The sequence below is a fragment of the Lacerta agilis genome, chromosome 2 (assembly GCF_009819535.1).
Source record: "Lacerta agilis isolate rLacAgi1 chromosome 2, rLacAgi1.pri, whole genome shotgun sequence".
Classification (NCBI taxonomy): domain Eukaryota; kingdom Metazoa; phylum Chordata; class Lepidosauria; order Squamata; family Lacertidae; genus Lacerta; species Lacerta agilis.
The window spans coordinates 99,452,682-99,473,143 of NC_046313.1; the positions used below are offsets into that span (position 1 = coordinate 99,452,682).

General features: G+C 43.7%; 1 protein-coding gene across 1 annotated transcript in view; it reads left to right on the top strand.

The window, feature by feature from the left end:
- FHIT (fragile histidine triad diadenosine triphosphatase) overlaps positions 1–20,462 on the top strand; it is a 633,148-nt gene that overhangs the window by 334,827 nt on the left and 277,859 nt on the right. The gene's annotated exons all lie outside the window — the stretch shown is intronic.

The following is a 20,462-nucleotide window of genomic DNA, read 5'->3' on the forward strand; positions in this document are numbered from 1 at the left end:
TAGACGTCCAGTGATCTACCAGTAGATCACGATCTACCTGTTGTACATGCCTGCATTACAACATGCAGTCCATTTCCTGATGTCCTTAGCCATTACAGTAGTCGCAGATGCAGGGAAGCTGGTGTGAGCCAAGCCAGGATGCTCAGGTGGTAAGTTCAAATAAAACCATCTTGAGCTACTACTGAGAATAAATACAACTGGGGGAAAATATATCTAGTCTACCATTTTAAAAACACCCAGGGGTAAAATTTTACTGCTCTGCTTTGGAATTTAGTGATGACAACACCTCCTCTATTAATCCCCTGCACTAGAAACATTTCCCTGGATATTTCACTAATGGCCATATACCCCTTTGCTTAGAAACTCCAGCTCTGTTGGGTGAACTGAAACCCCGGTCAAGGCTATATGTTTGCATGAAGCTATAAAAGCAAATGTGAGAACTCCCCACTCCCTGTAATGAGGGTAGCGCCAGAGATATAACTCAGATTAGTTATTATATAAATATAATGGAGGCAGAAGAGCCAAATGAGTCTCTGCCAGGTGGCAAAACACATTAAATAATGTGCAACATTGCTTCCTTCCATCAGTAGCCACCCTGGCTCCATGTATACTCTACATTCAAAGCACATGGCTCCCCTCAAAGAGTCCTGGGAGGTGTAGTTTACTCATCACTGAGCTGCAATCCCCAGCATCTCAACAAACTACAGTTCCCAGGATTCTTTGAGGGAAGTACAGTCGTACCTTGGTTTTCGAACAGCTTAGTTCCTGAACGTTTTGGTTGCGTGTCGAGGTCCCCAAGCCACCCCCCAATAAATTCACACATCAGACATAATCTTTGTTTGGGTTTTTGGCAATAATTTAGGCCACAACTTTATTAAAATACAAATTATGTGAGTGGTTGCATAGGCATTGGTTCTGACTAGCTGTCCGACGGGACAGAGCTGACCATCCAGGGAGAGATATGGAGGCTGGGTGCAGAGCCCTCCCCCTCCCCGGAGGTTCCCAGGGGCTCCTGCGTGGCCCTGTCCCCCGGCCGGGGTTCGGACAAAAGCAATGTTGAGCCCCTGGCTTCCTTTAATGGATTTCCCCACACCATCATCATTTGGAGGGGTGACTGCCCCTCCAATCACAATCACAATGAACCAATGCCTAACCGCCAACCTTACAAGTTGTGACTAGTTGCTACTGCAGTAGGCAAAACCAGATGGCCACAGCCAATCAGCCAACTGTAAAATTCCTACTGGTCCCCTGCCCCAAAGCAGACGACCCCATGACAGGCAGTTGCAAGGTCAAGTAGCATCCTAAGAAAACCAAGGGAGGGAAGGGCGGGTGATCCGAAGCACGCAGCCAAGAGGAGGATCACCCTGCGTGCTAGAGTATATAAAGGACGCTGGGCTGTCCATCAAGAATGGCAACATTTAATTTTCCCCAGCAACATAGCTAAAGCCTATTGAAGCTGTGGCCAGCCAAATAACCCGCCCAGCGGCAAGGGGGGTGGCTTGCCAGCCCCCACCGCAACCCATGCTCTTACTGAGTAGAACATGATCTCCCAAACATTGCAAACCCGGAAGTGACTGTTCCGGTTTGCGAACTATTTTTGGAAGCTGAAAGTTCGACTGATTGTCTGCAGGAGCTTCCTGCAGCTAATCAGAAGCCACGATTTAGTTTTCGAACGTTTTGGAAGTCGAATGGACTTCCGGAACGGATTCCATTCAACTTCCAAGGTATGACTGGAGCGAGTGAGTGAGAGAGTGAGTGTGTGTGTGTGTGTGTCATAGCTGTCAACCCTCCCTGCTGTTCCCCACTGCTATAATAAGGGAATTTCCCACAAAAAGGGCAAAGTTGACAGCTATGGGGTGTGTGTGTGTGTGTGTGTGTGTGTGTGTGTGTGTGTGTGCAGCTGCTGTCTGCCTCAGCTGGGAGCCCCTGCCAGCAGGATCCTTACTGCCTTAAATGACGCATGTGCCTAAGGAGATTTTGGAAGAGAAAGGTCATACCCTCATTCAAAGTCACAAAGGATTTTGGCACCAAAGTCACTCAGGTGCTTTTGAAACCACCCACCCTCAAAGGAGTTCCATATTCTTTTCCTTAAATTTATAAAAATTAAAAAGGTTGGTTATTGTACATGCCGTTGGACGTCATGTTGGCACACAAACTCGCCTCCAGTATCAAGGGAGAGGAGATTATCTTATTTTTAACAATAAGCACCTCTTTGATTTTAGAAGGATATCTAATGGAACTCTTGCACTATACCTGACCTCATCTGAGTTAGACTCTGCTCAGAGATTTGTAAAGGCAGCATAAAAGCTTCCCTCTTTTTACCAAAGTAAAAAAATTAAATAAAAATCCTGCTTAGCAGCCTTAAAAACCCCTTTGGAGCTAACACAATGCCTGCGTATTAACACTGTTCACCTAGTCCCCTTGACTATTTGCCCAAGCTTTCTGTCGCTTCTTAAATTTAGACATTTTAAATGACTTTAGTCTCTGGGGTTCTTGTGCCTATTCTGAAACAATCTTAACTCTTCTGGACCTCAAAACCGATGGCTGGAAATCTTATCCACTTAGCTCTGTGCATATTAAAATTTAGCAATTAATTATCTCTAGTTCTAATCCAGTAAGTCTGTGCAATTAACATCTGGGATTTCATATATCTTCTTGCTGACTTTTTAATTTAAGGATAGGGATACACAGTGGATCCTTTTAGCAGCACTAAAACTAGCTAACTCGCTGAAGCACTTCCTTCAGATTTGCATGCAGCCTTTCATCTTGTACTTTGTGAAGAACAGGCCTATCCACTGCAGCAGTTCCTTGGCATACATGATGTTATATGTTTCCCCCGCAATGGCAGAAGCTGTTTCTTGTTCTTATGTCTCACTGTTTGCTTGCCCTGCTTACATTAGGGTAGCACAGGGACATTGCATGTTCTTTAGCATCTCTCTCTTGGATGCCTATTCCTGAGGAACGTCCACAGCCCCCCCCCCCCATGACACGAGCGTCCTTCTAAGAGAAGCTTGGACTAGAACTGGCAGCCCCTGGCTCTGTTCATGGCAGACTTATGCAGTGAGCCACCGGGGCCCCAGGCTGGAACATCTTCTTAGACAGAGGGAAAGCTTTAGTAGTGCTGGAGAGACGCTCCCTTCCTAGCTTGCCTTCTCAGCTTGGCTCTTCTCAACTGGTAAAGCTAAAGTCTTCCTGATCAAGCAGGGATTTTGCGTGGGTATCTTGACTATGGCTCTAAGCTTGACCTTCTTGCCCTGAGCTTTTGGCTCAGCTCCTGCCTTTCGCTCAACTGCTGCCTACATCTTAGCTCTGGAAAGCCTATTTCACCCTTTAACAGCTCCAATGGGATTTGGAGCTGCCACACAAATGTGACTGACTGCCCATAGTAGCTCCCTCTGACTTCTGGTTATAGCATCCCGAGATTCGACAGGTCCAGTGTGTCTCTCCCCTCCTGCTGTTCCACGCTTGCATACTTATCACAACATCTTGCAAATCTTGCTGCGACTCATCTGCTCCAAGCCCCATCATGCTCCAAGCCCCATCTGGGAGCCCGTGTGGTGTAGTGGTTAAGAGCGGTAGACTCGTAATCTGGGGAACCGGGTTCGCGTCTCCGCTCCTCCACATGCAGCTGCTGGGTGACCTTGGGCTAGTCACACTTCTCTGAAGTCTCTCAGCCCCACTCACCTCACAGAGTGTTTGTTGTGGGGGAGGAAGGGAAAGGAGAATGTTAGCCGCTTGGAGACTCCTTCGGGTAGTGAAAAGCGGGATATCAAATCCAAACTCTTCTTCTTCTTCTTCTTCATCTACATGTGACGTGCTCAAAATGGCAGCCAAGGAAACACTGTGTCACCCACCGTGTCCTTACATGCCATGTTTCTGCTCCACAAACTGCTGTGGGTCTTTGGCTTGAATCCCGAACATTTATTCTCAATGAACTGGATGCTGTAATTTCTTTCCTTTTCTGAAAGAAACTTTTCACTATTACTTACAGAGAGGAACCACACTCCCTCTGATGTTGAACAGGGCAATGCTAAAGTAGTATATGATAATTTCTATTCCCCCAGTGGTTTGGTTGAAGCTATGTTACTCTCTGATTATCTCTTATATTCCATATCTGTTTTCTGCAGGCTTTGAGATGGACTCGAGGCAAAATATTTGAGGGGTGTGTGAAAAATGGAAGGATTATTATGTGTTACAATGCTTACCACCCCCACCCCCACCCCCCGCCATCGCCTCAGATATACCTAGGCTGAGCAGGTAGAGCTTGTCAGAATATGTAAAAATGCACAGCTGTCAGTTTTTGTATCAGATGAGTAATTCAATGTGCATATCACAGACCTGAATGTATGAAAGAACAGGGAAGAGATAACTCCTGATAGATATTCAGTGATTCACATTAGTGAGGCTGGGAGTTAGAATAAATCTGGAGAGGGTTAGGATCCTGATTAAATTTTAAAGAGGTAAAAGACAAATAAGAGCTATACTTTCAGTCTGCTCTTGCAGAGCTAGGAGGCATCAGTAACATCCCCAGAGAAAAATCTGTAAGTCATGCTGTGTTTGAGCAGGTTTCTCTTTTGCCTAAGGTCACATAGAGCAGAGTAATTTGTTATGGCCCAACTCTGATAAGCATAGATAATTGCTCACGGGAGTATGATTTTGGTGCTCCCATGAGCCCTTGTACACAAGTCCATGTCCACATATTCTGAACTGAGTCATGCATTGTTGCACATGCCATGGGACAAGTTGCACTTATCTAACACTTACAGTCCCATCACCTCCTGGCAAATAGAAGGGGAAGAAATGGAGGCAGTGAGAGATTTCACTTTCTTGGGTTCCATGATCACTGCAGATGGTGACAGCAGTCACGAAATTAAAAGACACCTGCTTCTTGGGAGAAAAGCGATGACAAACCTAGATAGCATCTTAAAAAGCAAAAACATCACCTTGCCGACAAAGGTCTGTATAGTTAAAGCTATGGTTTTCCCAGTAGTAATGTACGGAAGTGAGAGCTGGACCATAAAGAAGGCTGATCGCCGAAGAATGGATGCTTTTGAATTATGGTGCTGGAGGAGACTCTTGAGAGTCCCATGGACTGCAAGAAGATCAAACCTATCCATTCTTAAAGAAATCAGCCCTGAGTGCTCACTAGAAGGACAGATCCTGAAGTTGAGGCTCCAGTACTTTGGCCACCTCATGAGAAGAGAAGACTCCCTGGAAAAGACCCTGATGTTGGGAAAGATGGAGGGCACAAGGAGAAGGGGACGACAGAGGATGAGATGGTTGGACAGTGTTCTCGAAGCTACTAACATGAGTTTGGCCAAACTGCGGGAGGCAGTGAAGGATAGGCGTGCCTGGCGTGCTCTGGTCCATGGGGTCACGAAGAGTCAGACACGACTGAACGACTGAACAACAACAACACTTACAGCACAAAGGACTGGCTAATGATAGACCAAAACTCAGGAATCCTTTAAAGTGATTTATTTTCAAAATGGATTTTTATTTTTTATTTTTTTGGGTAGTCGCACACTAATCAGACAACTAAATGTACAGGCAGAATTCAAATTGGACTGGCATCTTGGGGGTTAAATCTAGAAGGCAGTAGAAATAGGAGAGACCGGATATCAAATAGGTTGAGGGGGGGGGGGACAGCAGACATGAAGGGCACATGTACACAGCTGAAGCTTACCTCATGTTAGGGTGTTAGGCATTTTCAGCTGTGGGCTCCCCAATTCAGACTTCTATCATTAAAAGTATCTAAGATCCTTATATCCTCTTGCCTAGAAATAAAAATGGCTGTTGGCTGTGCTTTTCTTCTAGGGAATAAAAAGGTGCCAGTACTGTGTACCCACGAGTATCGCCAGGGGGGAAAGCACTGGCTGTTGGGCTAATAAATAAGAGATGGAGCCTGCCATCTGTCCTATGTTCATATTTATTAATCTTGGTGGTGGACTTGGGCTAAAGAACCTGTTGTTCACAGGTAGGGTTGCCATATCTCCAGAATTCCCAGGTCATAGCTGGGTTCTGGCTGTTAGAAACAGTGTCCGGGCGGAAATCGCTGTATTGTCAGGGAAAATCTGGACATATTGAAACCTATCTTGGAAGTGTAGATTTTGGCAAATTTCCTTAGAGAAAGCTTTAAAAAAAAATCTTTTCTGGGGGGGGGGAGATTTTGCAGAAAAAGCTCAAGAATTTTTGTGTACGGATTTCACTTTTTGAAATATGGCGATCCTATCACAGGTAACACCAAACATACCGTATTTTCCCATGTATAAGGCTAGGTTTCCCCCCTAAAAAATAATGTCCAAAATTTGGGGGCGTCTTATACATGGATGGATAGATCTCCACCCATTTTCTTAAATCGGAGTCCCCAAAAATAGGGGGGGGGGTCTTATAGATGGGAAAATACGGTAAATTGCAGCTGGTAAAAAACAACAACAGCCTTTGCTCCTGCACGAGACGGACACTCAGGAAGTGAGAACTGAAGTCCTGCACTCCCTACTGATGGCTCCCTTCATATTGGTTCACACACTCACGTTTATCACTTGAAGACCGCAACATCTAGTGATCACTTGCACGCACAGGTGTGTAATTTGAGATGTGCAGCATCACAGATACATCAATTTCCTCTGGATGAGAAAACTATTTTGGTGTCTTAAATGCTGTTGACTAAATGGAGTATTACCTCTCTTTCGATTTATCTACCCTCTTTGTCTAGCTACAACATTTTAATTAATTAATTCCTGTCGCTTATTTGACATGCTGATGGCATGCTTATTTTGTTCCACTTTTCCCCCCCAAGAGGCTGATTTTTGCATACAAATAACTGATTTACATATAATAAGTGTTATGGAAATGGATATGAAAACGGTTTGGTCTCTTCCTCTCACCACCCAAAAATAAAAAATAAAAAAGCACACACATTCAATTTGCCTGGATAGAAATGGCGAAGGAGATGTGCAATTACGGCATATTATTTTAAAGACAAGCATGCAGTTCTTCAGTTAAAAAGACAGACATTGTGAAGCTAAATGCATGCCTAATAAGGTTTCTTAGAATCACAGGCGCAGATAAAGTCTGTGAGAATTCTGCCGCTGGCTAGACTGGATGTGAACAGGCAGAGTTCCTTTGTAGCATCGGTGGTCAACCTGGTGCCCTCCAGGTGTGTTGCATCACATTTCCCATCAGCCTCAGCCAGCAGGGGATGATGGGAGTTGTAGTCCAAAACACTTGGAGGGCAGCAGTTTGGGGGAAGGCTGATCTACACAACTCTCCATGGTTTCGGACAGAAGGATTGTCCATACCTGGAAGATGCCTTGGATTGAACCTGCAAGCTTTGGAATGCAAAACATGCTCTGTCCTACTCAGCGACAGCCCTTCCCTTCAAAATGTACTTGAAGGAGAGTAGAATTGGAAAGCTCGCTACCCTAACCAATGCAAGCTGTGATCTGACATGATGTGTGTCTGCATGTTCCTGATTCTCTTGGGTTCACCAATATAAACACACATGCATACACTTGCAACAGGGAAACGAAATCCCAACAGAAGACTAGATGCTCACATTGTCCTGTGTGATCCCCCCTCCCCCTTTTTTAAACATTTACACCTAAATGATTCCCTTCAGATTTCCTCTCACTGAGGACTTCGGCATGCGACCTGTTTTTGTTCCCATCTGGCAGGTAGCGATGATAAGCTGCTGTCACCTTGTTTTCGCTGCGATATACAGGTCCCGTAACTTATGAATCATGATGTATGAGAAATGGAAATCTCTATTGTGGTGTGCTTTTGGCATCTTATTTCCCTTCGCGGGGGCCTTATTACATTTTGACAGGTGTATGACACGAGATGCTGTCAGTGCTGGGATTTCACCTTGGTGTGCCACCTTCAATTTCGTCGCCTAGGACTTGTGAGGCAATAAATGGGAGCTGAACGCCGTTTGAAACCGCGCTTTGGCCATGTTTTAATTTTCATGAGGTGCATCACTACAGTTAGGGAGGCAGATATGGTTTGCTTACCATGCCCAAATTTGTAAATTAATCCACCTTCCATTCCAGGAAGAAGCTCATCAAGGGGAGAAACATGGTATCACCTTAAAAAATAATAATGAGTTCAGCAAAAATAGCAAACACATATAGCTTTGCTACCTTCTTAGTTAATGATGTTTTAATTCATCAACACTACTAGATGTTATTGCACAGGTACATGAAAAGCCATCACAGTGATGTGTTGATGGATTCCAGTACGCTGAACTAAATGAAGTCTAATATACTTGCATGATTAATTTCCTTAGAATGTAGGAACATAAGGAGTCTGACCGTTGGTCCATTCTGCTCAGCATCATCCCCAGGGTTCCCCAGTTTTTGGATTACCACTCCCATCATCCCTAGCTAGCAGGAGCAGTGGTCAGGGATGATGGGAATTGTAGTCCAAAACCAGCTAAATTTGGGAAACCTTGGTCTACACTAGCTGGCAGCAGCTTTCAGTTTTCAGGCAAGAGTCCTAGCCTTACTGCAAGATTCCAAGAGTTGAACCTGGGGCCTTCTGCATGCAAACCATGTGTCCTACCGCTGAGCTATGGCCCTTCCCCTTATATTTGTTGTTGTTGCTGTTTGGTTTATTGCATTTCTCATGAGCAAAGAAGCACAATATAACTCATATTCCCAGAACTTTGACTGTGAGGTTTTTTAGTACCCCCCATCTCGTTCCAGCTACCGATATGCAAAACCTCTCCTTTTAATTTCGCTGATATTTCTTGTTTTTGCAGGATCTATACAAATATCTGCAGGCATCCATCTAGCAATGATATGCTGTTATGCACAGATAATAAGAGGGTTTTTCTCCATGTAAGTGTTTTCACTGAGGAATAGAAAATGATGTAATCTTAAAAATAAAATAAAAAATCTATGATACAAAAGACGCACTTGTCCCCCACTACTGACGTGGAGGCAGTTTCTGAAAGCCACTGAGGTCATCACAAATATTTCTCCATAATTTTAAAAAGCACAATCTGTGGGATTCAGAAGTAGGGGTTCATGTTCACTTCAAAAATAAATTTTCATTATCACATTTGTCCTCATTCATAGCTCATCCAGGGAAGTATTCGTTTTCAACAGCAGCAGGTGCTTCTCTTGGCAATCATTCCAGAATGCCATAGACCACGGGTGGTGATCTCTGCTCCTAGGCCAGATATAGCCCACAGTCGTCTGATTTCATCTTGCTCACTGTTACATGTAGAGCAACTGAGGGCACACTTACCTTTCCTCTGCTCCTTCCAGACATGGTCTGCGATGTAAAGCTCCATACCAGAACATCTTCTCTTCTCTTCTCTTCTCTTCTCTTCTCTTCTCTTCTCTTCTCTTCTCTTTCCTTCCTTCCTTCCTTCCTTCCTTCCTTCCTTCCTTCCTTCCTTCTGGAACTTTCCATGTGAAAAGCCGATCTTTCAAGCTCAACCAGAGCAAATGTCACTCCGTAGAAAACCCAAACCGACGTTGGCTCTGATTCCAATCTAAAGAGCGGGTTTTCACAGGGAAAAATCAGGGAACTCGTGCCCCCCTGCTACACACAAAAACACTTAGACATGAAGCGTTAGAGTGCGTTCCTTTGCCTGGAGAGAGCAGGGCGAAAGTGTGCATAAGCCCTGAGAGGGGAAAGGACTGTTACAATGTGCCAAGTGTGGAATTGCAGGTCCTTCCTCTGAAAGCAATTCTGTTGTATCAAGATCAAAGCAGAAGGTAGGGCTGCCATGCGTCCAGAATTTCCCGGACCTAGCCAGGATTTGTCCGTCGGAAATGGCGTCCGGGCAGAAATTCCTAAAAGCAGCAAAAACGTCCAGGAAAACCCGGGTGTATGGCAGCACACATTGAAAGTGTTGATTTTTAAGGGAAATTGCCCAAAAACATCTTGTTCTTGGAGTTTTTGCAGCCCTAGCAGAAGGAGAAATGTCTCAGCGGAGAGGTACTTGGAATGTAGCTTAGGGCAAGGGAAAAAAATGCTAATAAAAACAGTTATTATATTTTGCCATAGGTCTGGGTTGCTGTCAAAAGAGTATTAGGCAAATTCATCAATGACTGTTAATTATTTAGATTCATGGAAACTCCATATTCAGAGCTAATATGCCTCAGAACACCATTTGAATAGAAGAATGCAAGAAGAGAAGAGGAAGAAGAGTTTGGATTTGATATCCCGCTTTATCACTACCCGAAGGAGTCTCAAAACAGCTAACATTCTCCTTCCCCTTCCTCCCCCACAACAAACACTCTGTGAGGTGAGTGGGGCTGAGAGACTTCAGAGAAGTGTGACTAGCCCAAGGTCACCCAGCAGCTGCATGTGGAGGAGTGGAGACACGAACCCGGTTCCCCAGATTACGAGTCTACCGCTCTTAACCACTATACCACACTGGCTCCTGGTGCATCAGGCCAATGGCCCATCTAGTCCAGCATCTTTTTATCACTGTTGCCTATGGGAAGCCCCAAGGCAGGATCTGATCGTAACAACAACCTTCCTACCTGTGGTGTCCAGCAACTGGCATTCAGAAGCATACTGCCTCTGATAGTAGATGGGGAACATCACCCTTTAGGCTAAGTAACCATGGATAGACTTATCCTCCAAGATTTTGTGTAGGCTAATCCTCTTTTAAAGCTGGCCAAGGTAGCAGCTATCACTAATACTTGTGGGAGCTAATTCCATAGTTTTAACTACGCATCATGTGAAGATGGTTGTTGTTGTTGTTGTTGTTGTTGTTGTTGTTGTTGTTGTTGTTTGCCTTGAATCTCCTAACATTAAGCTTCCTGGATTGTCTGCAATTTCTAGGGACATTCCACATCATTTCAATGAGGTCATGTCACCCTCCGTCTCGGATGTTGATGAAATTTGGTGTACACCTTTCCCTTATGGTTGAAAGAAACCCCCTTAATTTCCCCCCCTCTGTCTCAAAGGGTTTTAATTTTATAGCACTTTGAAGTTTTGTTAAATCTGCGTTGTCTATCCTTCTTGAGACCCTTGGCACAAGATACCCTTGTGTACATACCCCCCCCCATAACCAATAATCAGATCTCTTTGAAATTTTACACAGAGATTGAAACAAGGAATGGACAGGAGGTCGGGTCTATAGTCTAAGGATCGCTTTTTGCTTTATTGATTTGTAATTAATATTGCCTTTATCACTGTTTTGTTTGTATTGTTGTCTTGTTTTTTCCTTTCTTGTGTATCAATTAAATAATAATAATAATAATAATTTTTTAAAAAGAAATTTTACACAGAGATCAATAAATGATGAGGATTTCAGAAAAAAATACACCAGGACTCAAAAGATTTTATAAATGCATAAAAAAATTCATAAATGTATTTGCAGCCTAGTTTTTTGGGTGGAAAAACTAGGTTTAGAAAACCTGGATTTACAGCGTGTGGGGATGATGCAACCAAAAGTTTTTGATGTTGAAAATTATTGCAAAGTCATGCTCTTTCCCAACAAAGAATGAAATTTATGGATTTTTATTCCTTGTAATGATTTTTTTTTTAACATGGGGGGGGGGGGAGGAATGGCTACTGGGTAGCCATTTTGTACAACTTTCCTACAATCCATACCTGTAATAGAAAAAATTAATGAAACAAAGTTGTTCATCTTAGAAATTAAAATAATATTGGTTATTATAGCAGTTTCCCCCCGAAAGTGCAGACTTGTTTTAAATTTGGGATATTTGAATTTGAAGTTATGAAAATTGGCTATGGGGGGGGGGAGAGAAAAATCAAATTAGGCTTTAATGATATAAAAAAAATAATTATTTATTTCAGAAATATTAAAAATATTAGACAGATATAGAGGGGGAGGAATTAAGGGGTTTCTTTCAACCATAAGGGAAGGGTGTACACCAAGTTTCATCAAAATCTGAGATGGTGGGTGACAAAACCTTTGTTTTTTTGCATTGATTTGATGTGGAATGTGTTAGGAGAGAGAGAGAAAAACTTTTCTCTCTCCGCTTTATCCTCATCACACATAACGTTATGAATCCCTGCCACATCTTTTACTCACATTTTCTCTGAACTAAAAAGAACACTGCAACCTTTCCTCATAGGGAAGTTTCTCTATCTTCCCTTTATCAAAACGATAAAAGTTGTTTTGCTTTCTCTTTTGCGAACCATTACCAGCTCCACAATATCCTTTTCGAAGTGTGGCAGCCAGAACCATATACATTATTCCAAATGTGGCCACGCCATAGATTTGTATATTTATATATCGGCAGTTTTATTTTCAGTTCTTTCCCTAGTTATCCATAGGAAAGGGGTGGGGGCATCACATTTTTTTCACAGCTGCTGCATGCTGGATCAACATCTTCATTAGCTATCCACTACAATACCAGGGACGCGGGTGGCGCTGTGGGTTAAACCACTGAGCCTAGGGCTAGCCGATCAGAAGGTCGGTGGTTCGAATCCGCGCGACAGGGTGAGCTCCCATTGCTCGGTCCCAGCTCCTGCCAACCTAGCAGTTCAAAAGCACGTCAAAGTGCAAGTTGATAAATAGGTACCGCTCTGGTGGGAAGGTAAACGGCATTTCCGTGTGCTGCTCTGCTTCGCCAGAAGCAGCTTAGTCATGCTGGCCACATGACCCGGAAGCTGTATGCCGGCTCCCTCGGCCAATAAAGCGAAATGAGCGCCACAACCCCAGAGTCGTCCACGACTGGACCTAATGGTGAGAGGTCCTTTTACCTTTTTACAATACCAGAACAGGCAGTAGAGAGCACCACTGCAATAAACCTCTGAACAACATTTGCTAGGATGCAGCCATTGTGCAGGCTTCCTCCAGAAGTATCTAGCTGTGTATTGTGGATTCTGGACTAGATTGACTATTGGGTCTGATCCAGCGGTTCTCCTCTGATATTATTAACAGCCACAGTGGCGGATCTTGGGGTCTGGAGTTTCAGCGGTGCCTTATACGCCTGCAGAACCCAACACCCCTCCACCTCTTGCGCTCAGTTCCAAAGCATGGCTTCCTTTGCCGTGCCCTTGAGGCTCTGTGCCCGGTACGACCAAACTACTTGTGCCCCCCTAAATCTGACCCTTCCAGCTGAGAAGCTTCTGAAAGTGTGTTGGGCCTTCTCCAGGGAAAAACAACAACCAACCAGTACCCTTTTTAGGCACTTACCTTAAAGGGATTTTGTCCTGTCGCCAGCCATGAAGTTCCAAATATGATATTGCTGTCATCCTTTGGTATTTGGTGGGTATTTTGAGATGGAGCTGTCCTCCAGCCTCATTGATCATAGTAAGCTGTTTCTTTACCTTCAATTACTCATGGATGTCAGGAGGGAGGGAAGAAAGAAGAACACAGGAGAGGTATTATATGCAATGGCACTTCAAAGGTGATTACTCTTACTTCCCATCAATCACATGAAGAAAATTCTCCTACTGCACTTGATAATCCTATTTTCCTTTGAAGAAAAGAGACAAGCTTGATTCCAAGCTAGCCATAGAATTAACAGTCCCGTTACAATAAAAAATAAAAAAAATAAAAATTGAACTCATTAGAGTGTATTTAGTATGCCCGAGCTGTAAGAAATTTGAAAAGCAATTTTGTCAATGATGATAAAGTGGATAACAATTTTACACAAAACAAATTGCAGATTGCTGCCTATGAATTTCTTTGAACATGTCTGGGACATTGTGAAAACGCTTCACAATGATATTTATCTAGTTGAATGATTTGGTGAGGGGATCAGTCAGCTTCAGGAAATAAAGTTGTTACAGAATGTAATCACTGACGGTGCTAGGTTTGGAGGTTTCTATATTTCTGCCTCACACGCTCTTTCCGTCCTCCCGTGTTTTGTTTGCAGTATGCAAAGGCAGGTGGTGAGGGACATTACATGAAGCTTGTTGAAATAATATGATAATGAATTTGAAATACTCACCAAGAGGTATAGAAGATTAACCCTGACTAAACAACTCCAACACTTCAATGATTCATTTCACTAGCAAAGGCTGATACAAACTAAAGATTTCACAATTTGTGAAATTTCAAATTTGAGTATTTCAAATTTATTATCATATTATTTCCACAAGCTTTATGTGATGTTGATAGAATGCACTATTATTATTGTTGTTGTTGTTGTTGTTGTTGTTGTTGTTGTCAAAGATGAAGTCCGTTCCTTGATGAAACCGTACCCGTGAAACGGGGGGGGGGGACAACAAACTAGCCGCCCGTCGGAGGACAGACGAGGACGCCCGAAAGACTTGCACTATCACTTTACAGTATATAAATATTGCACATCGAACTCTTCACCTTTAGAGCTGATCATTTGGATAATAAGTCATAGATCATGCCTTCGAGTAGATACTTGCTTACATGTTTTATGTGATTTCAGTCTATTTGTTGATATAAATAATTTCTAGTTTAAATATTTTCATAATATTCTCGTAGTTCATATTGCAGTGCCTTTCATGGTTTTGTGTATTTTATATTGGGCTTTCATTACTGTGTTTGTCTGTTGGCTTTTGCATATTTTTGCATGCATCCCAGGCATAGATCCCTGGCGTCTCCAGGCAGGACTTGGAGAGAATCCTACTGGAAACCCTGCATAGCCCCTGCCAGTCAGTGTTGTTGAAATTGAGCTAGATGGACCAATGGTCTGACTCAGCTTCTGATGTTCTTCCAATTGTACCCACCAGCTTAGCTCCCTCAGCTCCTGTGCATGGCCACACAAACACCTTTTGTGCATTTGGCAACCATGTCAAGGGGGCTTTGACATGCACCAGTGTATGCTTATAGAGCTCTTCCATGCTAACAGGATGGATGCTTAGCTAATCAGGATGCCCCTCCTGTGGAGGAGTTTCTATACAAATAAGTTGGTATGTTCATATGGTTCCTTCACTTGGCTTATGCAGCTCATTTCAGGGTGAAGCTGCAGAGAATGACACTGTGACCCCCTCAACGCGTTATATCAATGCCTGAGTTCAAGTAGACCTCCTTTATGCCCTTACCATTTGTCATCTGGAAATGAGGTGTGGAAGGAGTGAATGGTCTTTTTGCCTTCCATGTAGATCTTAAAGATGCACCTTAGAATTGACTTCTTGGAAGGCATTCAAGCTTCTTTGGCTTTTAATTGGGGGCAACCAACTTCTTCTAGTGTAGGACGAGGGTGGCGCTGTGGGTTAAACCACAGAGCCTAGGGCTTGCTGATCAGAAGGTCAGCAGTTTGAATCCCTGCGACGGGGTGAGCTCCCGTTGCTCGGTCCCTGCTCCTGCCCACCTAGCAGTTTGAAAACGCCTCAAAGTGCAAGTAGATAAATAGGTACCGCTCCAGCGGGAAAGTAAACGGCATTTCTGAGCGCTGCTTTGGTTCACCAGAAGCAGCTTGGTCATGCTGGCCACATGACCCAGAAGCTGTACACCGGCTCCCTTGGCGAGTAACGCAAGATGAGCGCCGCAACCCCAGAGTCGGACACGACTGGACCTAATGGTTACCTAACTTCTTCTAGAGTTCCAGAAACTGCAAGGACATATTTCTACTAGTTCTCAGATCTGTGTGGAAAGTATTATTGACATCTGTGGGCCTGTTTCTTAAATGAGAGCCATTGCAACCCCAAGTACTCTGCATGACCATGATTCCATTAAAAAAAAATTGCCATGTGTCCCTATTCCACATGCCCTGCTCACAAGTTCCCTTTCCCCCTTGGCCTTCCACTTCTGCGCTTACAAAAAAAACCCCAGTCTTGGAAGCAAATATTGATTATTCAGAATAAACGTGCATATATTGCATTCTTTTGTTCAGCTTCCACTATAAACAGCTGCCACTACTAAGGACGTCTAACATAAGCAGAGAGTATTGTCATGTCCCTCCTGCTCCAGTGCTCCAGCTGGTTAATCATATACATTTGAGAGTCATGTGTTGTCACAAGTGGAATAAGTGAGATCTGCATTTAGCTACTCAGTGTCAATTCGATACTGACTAGCTTGCCAGAGGTGGCCTTCTCTTCCCTTTGGTGGTTGACTCAATTGGCACCATGCATTGCCGTTTTCTGAAAGGTTTGTAAGGGGCACAGATTTCAGACAAGTGGGTATCTTTCATTTGATACCTCTCTTGGTTGAACTGTGTTCAGCCTACTCAGAACAAAAAAAACCCCATAGAGAACGAGAAAAGAGATTTCACCCACCAGCATTTGTGAAGCTCAGGAGGATGATATTTAGAGTGTGAAGCATTTGGCATGTTCTTAATGTATTTATGATGACACTTGAACACCATGGTGACACACAAGTTGAAAGCTATTAGGATTCATAGATGCTGTCTGTTTCTGAAAGAACACCCTTCTTTGGTGTTTACATTGGCTCTCGGTACGTTTCCGAACACAATTCAGAGTGTTGGTGCTGACCTTCAAAGCCCTAAATGGCCTCGGTCCAGTATACATGAAGGAATGTCTCCCCCCCTTCGTTCTGCCCGGACACTGAGGTCCAGTGTTGAGGGCCTTCTGGCGGTTCCCTCACTACGAGAAGCCAAGTTACAGGGAACCAGGCAAAGGGCCTTCTCGGTAGTGGCACCAACTCTGTGAAATGCCTTCCCGCCCTGTGGAACGCCCTCCCACCAGATGTCAAAGAGAACAACAACTACCAGACTTTTAGAAGACATCTGAAGGCAGCCCTGTTTAGGGAAGCTTTTAATGTTTAATAGATTATTGCATTTTAATATTTTGCTGGAAGCTGCCCAGAGTGGCTGGGTTTCCCAGATGGGCGGGGTATGAATAAATAAATAAATAATTTACTCTGCGACAATGTCTCACCCTGGATCGATGTCTGGTACCCCCCCCCCCCCCCCGTACTAGTAATACTGCTGGAATCCTTTTCTGACAGCTTGCCCTCCTTCAGCAAAAGATGAGATACCTGGAAGAAAAAGCCTTAATCACTGGCAATTCTCTACAAAGCACGGGATTTATCTTTCCTTTTGATATTTTTTAAAATCACAAAAAAACTTTGCTCAAATAACCTGGGATTCATACAATTCAAAATGACGTTTGGCAATTCCGCTGCTGCTGATTGACTCTCATTCAGCTCCCAGTTTAACTCATTTCCATTGGTCTGATTTGTGTTTCAGGGTTAATGGCAAGCTACGCTTAAACATACTCTTGTATTTTCCCTGATACCTACCCTGCTCATTATGCAGTTGTGGATTATTCAGATTGTATTGTCAACATAAGGTATTATTAAAATAATGATGGAAAATGATACTTCACATACTGCTGAAGTGGGGAAATATAGTTAACCTACCGGTATATCGAATGTAACTCTTGCTAGTTGCTATGATACCACTCTTCATGTTCTGCAAAAGTCACTAACCCTGGGTAGCCAGAAACCCCATGTTGTACACTTACCATGGTGTGCATGTAATGTAACAAAGTATGAAAATTGTGCAACTCCCATAAGAATCTCTTGAAGAGGTTGTCAGGATAAAGGTATGTATCGTCACATGTGGTGGATATGTCCCCCAGGTCTCCAGACCTTTTGTAGTCCTGCTGAATTGCCCGTTATCTGACCTACCAATATTTTACAGATTTTTGACACAAGACTTTGCTTCCTCTTGAGAGGAAGAGGGATGACATTGGGAAATTTATGAGCTTATGTTTAAGCTCCTGTTGGATGATGCATGTTTACTCCGTATTCTGTTTGTGGTTTCAATAAACAGATTAAAAAAATTGTAGAATGTTGGTCATTTGTGGAATCCAGTCACCCATTGCAGAGAATTTTCAGCTGGAGATGGTGATGAAGGACTTAGCCCATACTCATATTGGCTGTGAGTAGGTTACCAAGGTAATACAGTGGTACCTCGGTTTAAGACGGGGTCCCCAAACTAAGGCCCACGGGCTGGATAGGGCCTGAGGGACTTGTTTATCTGGTCCGTGGCGACCCCTGCTCCCCGCCCCTGCTCTTACCAGTGCTGCGCTGCACAGCTGCCCACTTATGGGTCGGAGGAGCACCGGAAATAGCTTGTGCGCATGTGCAAGCATTATTTCCGGTGCACATCTGGGTTGGAGGAGGCCCGTGCACATGTACACAAGCTATTTCAAGTGCTCCTCTGACTCAGAAGTGCGCCTGAAACAGCATATGCGCACACATATGGGCGCACGCTCCTCCGCTCCCATGCCCACCGCAAGATCGGTGCTGGAGACACCTGCTGACCCCTGGTTTAAGAGCAGCCCTGTTTACGAACTATTTGGTTTACGGACTCCGCAAAACCGGAAGTATTGTCCTGGTTTGCAAACTTTACCTTGGTGTAAGAACGGAAGTCAAATGGTGGAAGGGCACCGGTGGCGGGAGACCTCATTAGGGAAAGCGCACCTCAGTTTAAGAAAGGCTTTGGTTTATGAACGGACTTCCGGAACAGATTAAGTTCATAAACCGAGGTACCACTGTAGTCTGAAATAATTAATGCTACAGATGAATGCATTTATCTGTTTCAGTTCCTCTTAATTTATCATTTCAACAGTTTTAATTTCAGTTGACCATATTTTCACGTTAGTTTATAATTTTTTAAAAGGTCCTCATAGAAATTCATCAGATTTTTGTGTGCACCTCTCCCAATATACATTTTTGTATGCAATTGTTCCTGAAAGAATGCCTTCTTGTCTGTTATTTTCACTAATATTTGTACTTCCGTGCACACTTTCCCTCAAGTTTTTAAGGTGTTTTTTTTTGCTAGACCTCCTTTGCGTCGAGAACTGACTCACAAAATTAGGAGATGTAAGAATTTCAAAAGACAGCTGTGCTTTGGTTTGCATCTTGTTTCGAGAAGATCAAATTAGATAGATTTCTGAAACCAAATCTCTTGCCCATCCCTAATTAGTGCATGGCTTCACAGTTGTGTGATCCCGTGAATATTGTTTCAATGTCCTTCCAGGGCTATAATACTCAACGTTGGCCAGTAATGGAAGTTTCAGAAAAAGGAGCAAAATTCACCCGCTTGCCACTGTCTCTTACCTATTTTTTTTTCCCTGAGTAGCAGACATTCACTTTAACCCGAAGCAGCAAAAAGGTTGCTGACATTATAGCTCCAGACACCCTTGTCCCCCACCTAAGATGTCAGCTGAAAAATATTATAGCATGTGGCTGTGTAATTACTTCACTGCTCCTGGGTGGCTTGCATATTGCCAGTTGCCACCATGTATGTGGAAGAAGGGGAATGTCAAGCCGTGTAGCCCTTGTCGCCTTGAGGCACAATCCATTATCAGAATCGCAAAATGTGCTTGAATGTCACTCTCAAGGATTCCTGAGCCTGACTGATCTGTCTACTCAAAGACACATGTGGGATGTGTACATATCTGCAGATGGAAGACATGGGGAACTGCTTTTAGTCAATTTTGTACGCAACCTTGTACCAAAGAAAGAAAGAAAGACTGGGGGTATCACAAGGCAACAGCGAGAAGTAGATGTGATGGTAGGTGTTTTCTTGGAGTTATTCAAGGAGAGAATCTGGTAGCTGGGAAAGAACACATTGAGAACCTTATCATTTTAGTCCAGGGATTGCCTCCAGTGGTGATGCCAGATGTTGCTGGATTGCAGCTCCAGTCAGCCCTGATCTCTGGCCAAGTTAGCTGGCCTTGATGGGGGTTGAAATAACACTGGAAGGGCACTTTGTTGACCGTCTTTGTGGCTATAGAGGACAGTTCGAAATAAATGGATGGTTTATTTTGGAGGAAGCTCAAAGACTGGAAGAAGGCAATGTAAAGGTAGTCATTCTCCTAGGACATCAGTTCTGTTGATTTTGAGCTGTTCCTTGCATCACCTAGTGTTTTCTCAGCTATTCAGTTTCGTCTACATCCCAGATGTTCTAATTTCTCCATTTTTATACTGCATTTGTACTCCAGCCTTAAGACTGCATGGTTCGTTCAAGGCTATAGCCTGAAGACCCAAGAGGCCACCACCTTGCTGAAACTAACAAGTCCAGGGGCTGGTCAGCTCTTGGATGGTTGACTGCTATGGAACCATATATATGCTTTAATGTATTTGTAATCTTTTGTTGGAAGCCGCCCAGAGTGGCTGGGGAAACCCAGCCAGATGGGCGGGGTATAAATTATTATTATTATTATTATTATTATTATTATTATTATTATTATTATTACCACCTTGAGTTACCTCACAGAAGAAAGATTCCCCCCGCCTTATGTTCTTATAAATGTAAGAGAGCAAACAGACTAGTCAATACATTTCCAACATGTGAGCTGAGAGAAAAGGTAAAGGTAAGGGTACCCCTGACCGCTCATCTCACTCTATAGGCTGAGGGAGCTGCTGTTTGTCCACAGTCAGCTTCCGGGTCATGTGGCCAGCATGACTAAGCCACTTCTGGCGAACCAGAGCAGTGCACGGAAATGCCGTTTACCTTCCCGCTGGAGCGGTCCCTATTTATCTACTTGCACTTTGACATGCTTTCGAACTGCTAGGTGGGCAGGAGCTGGGACTGAGCAACGGGAGCTCACCCTGTCGCGGGGATTCG